Source organism: Echinops telfairi, unplaced genomic scaffold, assembly GCF_000313985.2.
Source record: "Echinops telfairi isolate 266 unplaced genomic scaffold, ASM31398v2 ScPeMD7_2;HRSCAF=8, whole genome shotgun sequence".
Lineage (NCBI taxonomy): Eukaryota > Metazoa > Chordata > Mammalia > Afrosoricida > Tenrecidae > Echinops > Echinops telfairi.
In genome coordinates, this window is record NW_022103898.1 from 4,586,549 (window position 1) to 4,593,510 (window position 6,962).

At 52.3% G+C, this 6,962-nt stretch overlaps 1 non-coding gene across 1 annotated transcript; it reads right to left on the bottom strand.

The window, feature by feature from the left end:
* Positions 1–448: 448 nt before the first annotated feature.
* Positions 449–556, bottom strand: LOC115870676. Its single transcript, XR_004046831.1, has one exon. It is a non-coding gene; the product is annotated as a U6 spliceosomal RNA (small nuclear RNA).
* Positions 557–6,962: the final 6,406 nt, after the last annotated feature.

Consider the following 6,962-nt stretch of genomic DNA (forward strand, 5'->3'; position numbering starts at 1 on the left):
ACTGCGTCCGCTTTATCAAGTCTCTTTGGGATGATGTTCAAGCTATCTGTGGATGCAGAAGAAGCCCTGGTGGTGTAGTGGTTACTCATTGGGCTGCTACCTGCCAGGTCAGCAGTTCGAAAGCACCAGCCAACCCGAGGGAGAAAGATGGGGATTTCTCCTCTGGTAAAAAATTCCAGACTTAAACTCACTGGAGGCAGTTCTATGCTGCCCTATCGTGCTGCTCTGAGTCGGCATCTACTGCATGTCAGCAAATTATGTGATGTGGTGTGTGTGTGTGTGTGTGTGTGTGTGTATAGTCCTGGTGACAATGTGAGTTAGGCACTGGACTGCTGAGAGGTCAGTGGTTCAAACTCAGCCGCTCCTGGGAAGAAAGATGAGGCTGTCTGCTCCCTCGGAGATTTACAGTCTTGGAAACCCTCAGGCTCAATACAAGTCAGAACCACACATGCATTTATATACACACACAGGGTTTTCGTGTCATCCTTGCGCAGGGGCCATGCTAATCTTCTCTGTATCGTTCCAATTTTAGTATATGTGCTGCCGAAGCGAGCACAGTTTTCAAAGACTTTAAAAAAAATCATTTTATTGGGGGCTCATACAACTCTTATCACAAGCCATCCATCCATCCAGTGTGTCAAGCACATTTGTACATTTGTTGCCATCATCATTCTCAAAACATTTGCTTTCTACTTGAGCCCTTGGTATCAGCTCATTTCCCCCCTCCCTCCTTCACCCTTGATAATTCATCAATTATTATTTTTTCATGTCTTACACTGTCCAATTTCTCCCTTCATCCACTTTTCTGTTGTCCGTCCCCCAGGGAGGGGGTTATATGTAGATCATTGTGTTTGGTTCCCCCACATTCTCCTTACCCTCCTGGTATTACTACTCTCATTATTGATCCAAAGGGGTTTATCTGTCCTGGATTCCCTGTGTTTCCAGCTCTTATCTGTACCAGTGTACATCCTCTGATCTGGGTTTTCAAAAACTTTATGAAAATGCGGCATTTAAAGATAATGACATTTTCCCATGAAATCTTGGGGGGGGGGGCTCTTCTGCAGGACAGGACTGTGGAAGTGGAACTGCCCCTGTGGGTTCTGAGACCGTAAATATCTACGGGAGCAGGGAGCAGAAAATTCATCTTTCTCCCAAGGAGAAGCTGGTGGGTTTGAACTGCTGACCATAAACTTGGAATCCACTGGGCCACTAGAGCTCAACTCTATTGCAGTGCCATCCCACAGTGAGTTGTGCCCCCTCTCAGGCCTCGATGAGTTTTTGGTTTTTGGTTTTTACCTAATACTTGAGTGTCATTTAAAAAAATCATTTTATTGGGGGATCTTACAGGTCTTATCACAATCCATCCATCCATCCATTGTGTTTAGCACATTTGTACATATGTTGCCATCATTTTCAAAATATTTTCTTTCTACTTGAGCCCTTGGTACCAGCTCATCCCTCCCAATCACTCCCTCATGAACCCTTGATAATTTTTTTTTTTAATTTCATGTCTTACACCAACCACTGTCTCCCTTCACCCACTTTTTTGTTGTCCGTCCCCCTGGCAGGAGATTATATGTTGATCATTGTGCTCAGTTCTTCCTCCTCCCCGCACCTTCTCCTTCCCCTCCTGGCGTCCCTGCTCTCAGTACTGGTCCTGAGGGGTTTATCTGTCCTGGATTCCGTGTTTCGAACTCTTATAGATGCTCTGAGTATAGATGCTCTAGGCTAGCTGGATTTGTAAGGTAGAGTTGGGGTCAAGGCCTCAATGAGCTTTGACAACACACACACATCCCTGTCACCGTCATGCCACAGCCAGGAAACAAAACACGCTGCCACAAACCTGCTCTAGTCCCTCCATCCTGTGTCTGGCTTTTGGGGTCTTGTGAAAGCCAGCTAATTCTTTTTTGTTGCTGTTGTTCTTTTGTAATCGTGTTATTAGGGGCACATGCAACTCTTAGCACCATCCATACACACATCAATTGTGTAAAGCACATCTGTACATTCATTGCCCTCATCATTCTCAAAACATTTGCTCTCCACGTAAGCCCCTGGCATCAGCTTCTCATTTCCCCCCTTCCTCCTCTCTCCCCCCTCCCTCATGAACCCTGGTAATTTATATATTATTCTTTTGTCATATCGTACACTGTCCGACGTCTCCCTTCAAAGTGGAGGACTACTCGAAGCGAAAAGAGGCCATGGCTAATTAGACAGGTGGTGGCTGTTCTCACTCACGGGCCAGAGCCTGGGCAGCTTGTGTTTTCATGCACACACTTGTATGTGCACACGCACGAGCATGCACACACAGGCTGCTGAGCTCACAGCCCTAGCCCTGGTGGCCAAGGGGCTAGTGCTTCCGGCCACAGGCTCTTGCCTGCTTCACTGGGGCTCCTGCCCTCCCAGCTGAGGCACTTCCCGGCCCTGGGCCAGAGCCCTGGCTTAGCCTCCCAGCGAGCCGCCACTCAAAGCGGACTTGGCCCTGAGGATGTCTGGTTCCTCCCCAAAACCAAATCTCCCTTCAGAGACACAGGTCAGCCTGCTGGGGGGATTCAAAGGAAGTCTCCGTTTCCAAGACAGCAGCTTCCACATGGGTGCCAGAAGGGGTTTCAGGGGGTGGTGGCTGAGTCCTGGCAAGACTGTGTGCCCGGGGAGGGGTGGGGGAGGTGGAGGTGCCTCTAGAAGAAAGGAGTCTAGGCCGCTCGCTCATGGAAACAGCTCAGCATTGCAACAGAGACCAAGTTGATTTCTTATGTGTCTGACAGGCCGACACCCCGTCATCCCAGTTAACTCTTAACCACCTGAATATAAACAACAACAAATTCAGACTGCCAAGTTGATTCCAACTCCTGGCCACCCTGTAGGTCAGAGTAGAGCTGCTATATAGAGTTCCCGAGACTGCACATCTTTCCAGGAATGGACGGGAAAGCCTCCTCTCTCTACCTCGGAGCAGTTAGTGGGTTATCCCCATCTGACCTGAGAGCCCCGAGGCTCAGAGAGGTTAAGAAACTTACACATGACCACATAGCAGTCTGGTTGGCAGTTGGGCCCCGAGCTGGCCTCCCTTTTGCCCTGTGTATGAAGTAGAGAGCCCCAAGAGAGAGCAGCTCAGGTAGGAACAAGGTGCTTTGCTGGTCCCGAGGCGGGTCCAAGATGAGTCATCTCCCTGGCCTAGGGCCCAGCCAAGGCCTTCCTGCTCTTGAGCCAGCGGCCTAAGCAGGCCTGTGTCCAGGGGAAAGAAACTGGGGGGAAGGAAAGCCTATTCTTTCAGAAAAACATGTGTTTTCTGTTTACAGAGGGGACTGTCCAGTTCCCAGGCTTTGTTCTTTAATATGGAGCCAGAAAAAAAAAAATTCAAGCGCACAGCTTCCTCTCCGAGGTGCAGTTGGAAGCTAGAAAAATCTGGATTCCTGCAGGCGGGCTGGGCCAGGGGCCTCGCTCAGTCCTGGTTGCTGCCAAGTGAGCGTCATGGGCTTTTGTGTGCCAACGTGGGAAGCCACACACAGTGAACAACAGCTGAAAAGCAAGAATGGCCCCAGGAGGGTAAAGAAGGGAGACTGGAGAGGCAGGCTTGGTGGTGCTGGGGTCTGAGGGTGGTTTCCTGGGCTCACGTCTATCCTTCATGTTCAACTCCCCACCTGGCCCAGCCGTCCATCCCCAACCACCCATCTCCCTGTGCCCTCTATGGACACTGGACCAAGGGAGGGTCCTGGCTTTCAGGTGGGTGCCAAACCTGGGCACAGACTCTCCAGGCAGCTGGGGCAGAGCTCGCTGGGCTAGATGGCTTCAAAGGGAAGAAGGGACTTAACTCTGGGTAGAGGGGTCTTGCGGCTCGGAGGGGTGGGCAGCACGGAGCTGAGAAAAAGATTACGGTGGAGGAAACTGACCCCAGGGCTAGCACCAACCAGAAAGAAAGAAGGAAAAAAGCCCAAACACTGCCATCGCGTAGATTCCGACTGATAGCAACTCTACAGGGCAGAGTAAAATTGCCCCCATGTGCTCCGGAGACTAACTCTTATGGTTATAGATGGCTCCATCTCTCTCCCAGGGATCAACTGGTGGTTTCCAACTGCATAGATTAACTCTTAACCACTTCTCCACCAGGGGCAGCACAGGGGGTGAGATTTCGAATTTGAGGTTGTGTCCTGATTCCCCGTTCTGCCGCTTCCCTCACATGGCCTTGGGTAAAGGGGTGATTGAGGATGGACACCTTGGCTGGGCAGCTACATGGGCTACTGGGGTGACGCCGAAGGTAAGCGGGAGGTGCACACGGATTTCAACACGTGGCAGCTGCTTCCTTGAACGGGGCCGGCCTTCCCTGCATCGGGTGGCACCGGCCAGCAGGGGCGGGCTTTGCGGCCGTCCACCTCGGATGGGCAGACCAATGCCTTTGTCGCTCCTCCCTCTGGGGTCCGGCTGGGACTGGCCAAGCGCGTCCCTGGGAAGGCTCCGCCGGCCCCTTGTCTCTCATTTCGGGCTCGCGAACAAGGGCGGAGAAGGAAGTGCGCACCGGACCACGGGGAGCCACGCCCTGCAGCCTTGGCCTTGGCCTTGCCCTTGGCCTTGCCGGCGCCCGCCCTTCCGCCCGGCTCCGGAAGCCCAGGGAGGGCGTGGCGCGCACGCAGAGACGCCGCGAGTGGGCGGGGAATAGGGCGGGGCCCTGAGCGGCAGTCTGCGGAAGCCCGCCGGGTAGACGCAAAGTCGTAACCGAGTGGGCAGGGCCGGGTCGCGTATAGGGGCGTGTCTTCTACGCCGGGGCGTGGCCTCTGAGCGGCTGACTGACACTGCCTGGATCCTACGCAGGCTGGGCTCTGAAAGCTCGGGGCGGGGCCTTGCGCGCCGGGAGGCGGGGCCGAGGCGAGGTCTGCGCAAGACCGTGGGCGGCCCCGTGGGCACGCGCCGCGTTCCGGGCTTGACGGAAGCTCGCACACTGGGGAGTTTTTTTCCATTTAAACCAACTCTAGCAACTTTTTCTGGTCTTTCCTCTCTGCGCTAACCAGAGAGCAAAACCTCTTGATAGTTGAGCGCTTGGAAAACCCAGGCAAGCCCAAATGAAAAACATGAACAAACTGTGGGTGTCTGAGCACGCAACCTGTTGACTGAGAGAGGGGTGGGGTTGGGGGAGCTCGGGTTTTGTTGTTATTTGGGGTAAACACATAGATTTTTTACATAATTATTGGGATAACACTGAGCCATGGTGGCGTCGTGATTCCGAGTTAGGAAACTACCAGTCGCTCCAACGTGAAAACGACGGAGCTTCCTATCCCATTAACAGTTAAAGTCTAGGAAACTCAGCGGCAGTTTAACGTGTCCCACAGGCTTGCTGTGAGTCTGCATCTCCTCGACGGCGGTGAGGTCTGAGGGATGCCCTGCACCTAGGTGTGGGTGCCTCAGACATAACGGATGTTTTTCGTCTGACTACACAGCCATACACGTTCACAGCTGAAACATCGGAAACTAGACAAAAGCCTCACTGGCAGTGAGATAATGATATTTGTAATTGCTGCACACAGCCCATGACCAACACCGAGACCAAACCCACTGCCAGTAGTTGATTCCAAGTCATGGCCGTCCTATAGGTTTCTCAGACTGGAAGTCTTTATGGGAGAAGACAGATTCATCTTTCTCTTGCAGGGAAGCCAGTGAATTTAAACTTCTGGCCTTGAAGTTAGCAGTTCAACGCTTACCAACGGTGCCTCCAGGACGCCTTACTTGATTAAAATTGTGTGATATTATTGGACATTTCTATTGTTTCCTCTTCCCAACTCTTTCTGGGTTCCTGTCTGAACAGCCTTGAAGCTAAATCTTGGTTCCTGCCCATGCTTCCAGATGATCATCCCCCAGGTACAGAATGGCAGAGTCAATACCAGCACCAAAGCTTCTTCTGGCCTCCCCGAGTGGCATACATGGTTAAGCGCTGGACCGCTTACCAAAAGAACTGCAGTTCAAACACAGGCAGAGAGGCCTGGGAACTGGGGCCTGGTGATCTGCCCCTGATAAACCACAGCCTTGAACATCCTGTGAGTAGCTGTCCTCGGTCACATGAGTCAGAATTAACTCCATGACAACGGACAACTAGCCACTAAAATCACAAGTCAAACTCACTGCCATCAAACTGATTCCGACTCCTAGTGAGGAGCCCTCAGATTTTATGTCCACTTGCACTTGTGTGGGGTGGAGTCCAACCTGCCAATCAGGTCACAGCCTGCTGATGCCTCCTAGGAGACATGGCCTTTTTATAAGAGAGACACTGGGGGCCTCTCTTTTTTTCTCTCTCTTTCTCTCTGTCCCTTCACCTTCCTACCTGCTAGGACTCTGTGCCTGCTTCCTGGGGTGGCCCCATGCAGGCCACCCAATGCAGAGTGCTGTCGGTGCCCTGCCGAGTTTCCACTGACGATGGATCCACAGGACAGTGTACCCACCAGCCTGTGATCTTCCCGCTTCCCACTCCACCTTTCTGCGTCATCAGCCTGCAGCCAAGTGAGTCGGAAGAGGGCTCTGGGTGGGATCTGCCGCATGCACTTAAGTTGTACTGGGCTGGGGATGCCTTCTTGGTATAAGATGACTTTTTATGAAGCTCTTTCTTACACATAGATGAGTGTTATTGGTTTGTTCTAGACAGTCCAGCCTCACATATAGCAAATAGTTCAGACAACATATATCGATAGAGCAGAGTAGGACTCCTCCTGTGGGTCTCCGAGGCGTCTAAATCTGTACAGGAGAAGATAGTTCCACCTTTCTTCCATGGGGTGACGGGTGGGGCCCAACCACTGACCTTGCAGTTAGTAGCTCAACTGGTAGCCCGCTCTGCCACCAGATTGCTCTTTAACAAGCAGCTACTCATGGCCCGTGGGAAACAGAGAACGGGAAGAGAGTGTATGCGGATGAATCCTTTATTCGCATATCTTAAGAAGCCTGGCAGGTTGGGTTTCTGGGGGTGGAGGGAGGCCTTCACCCTTGTGAGT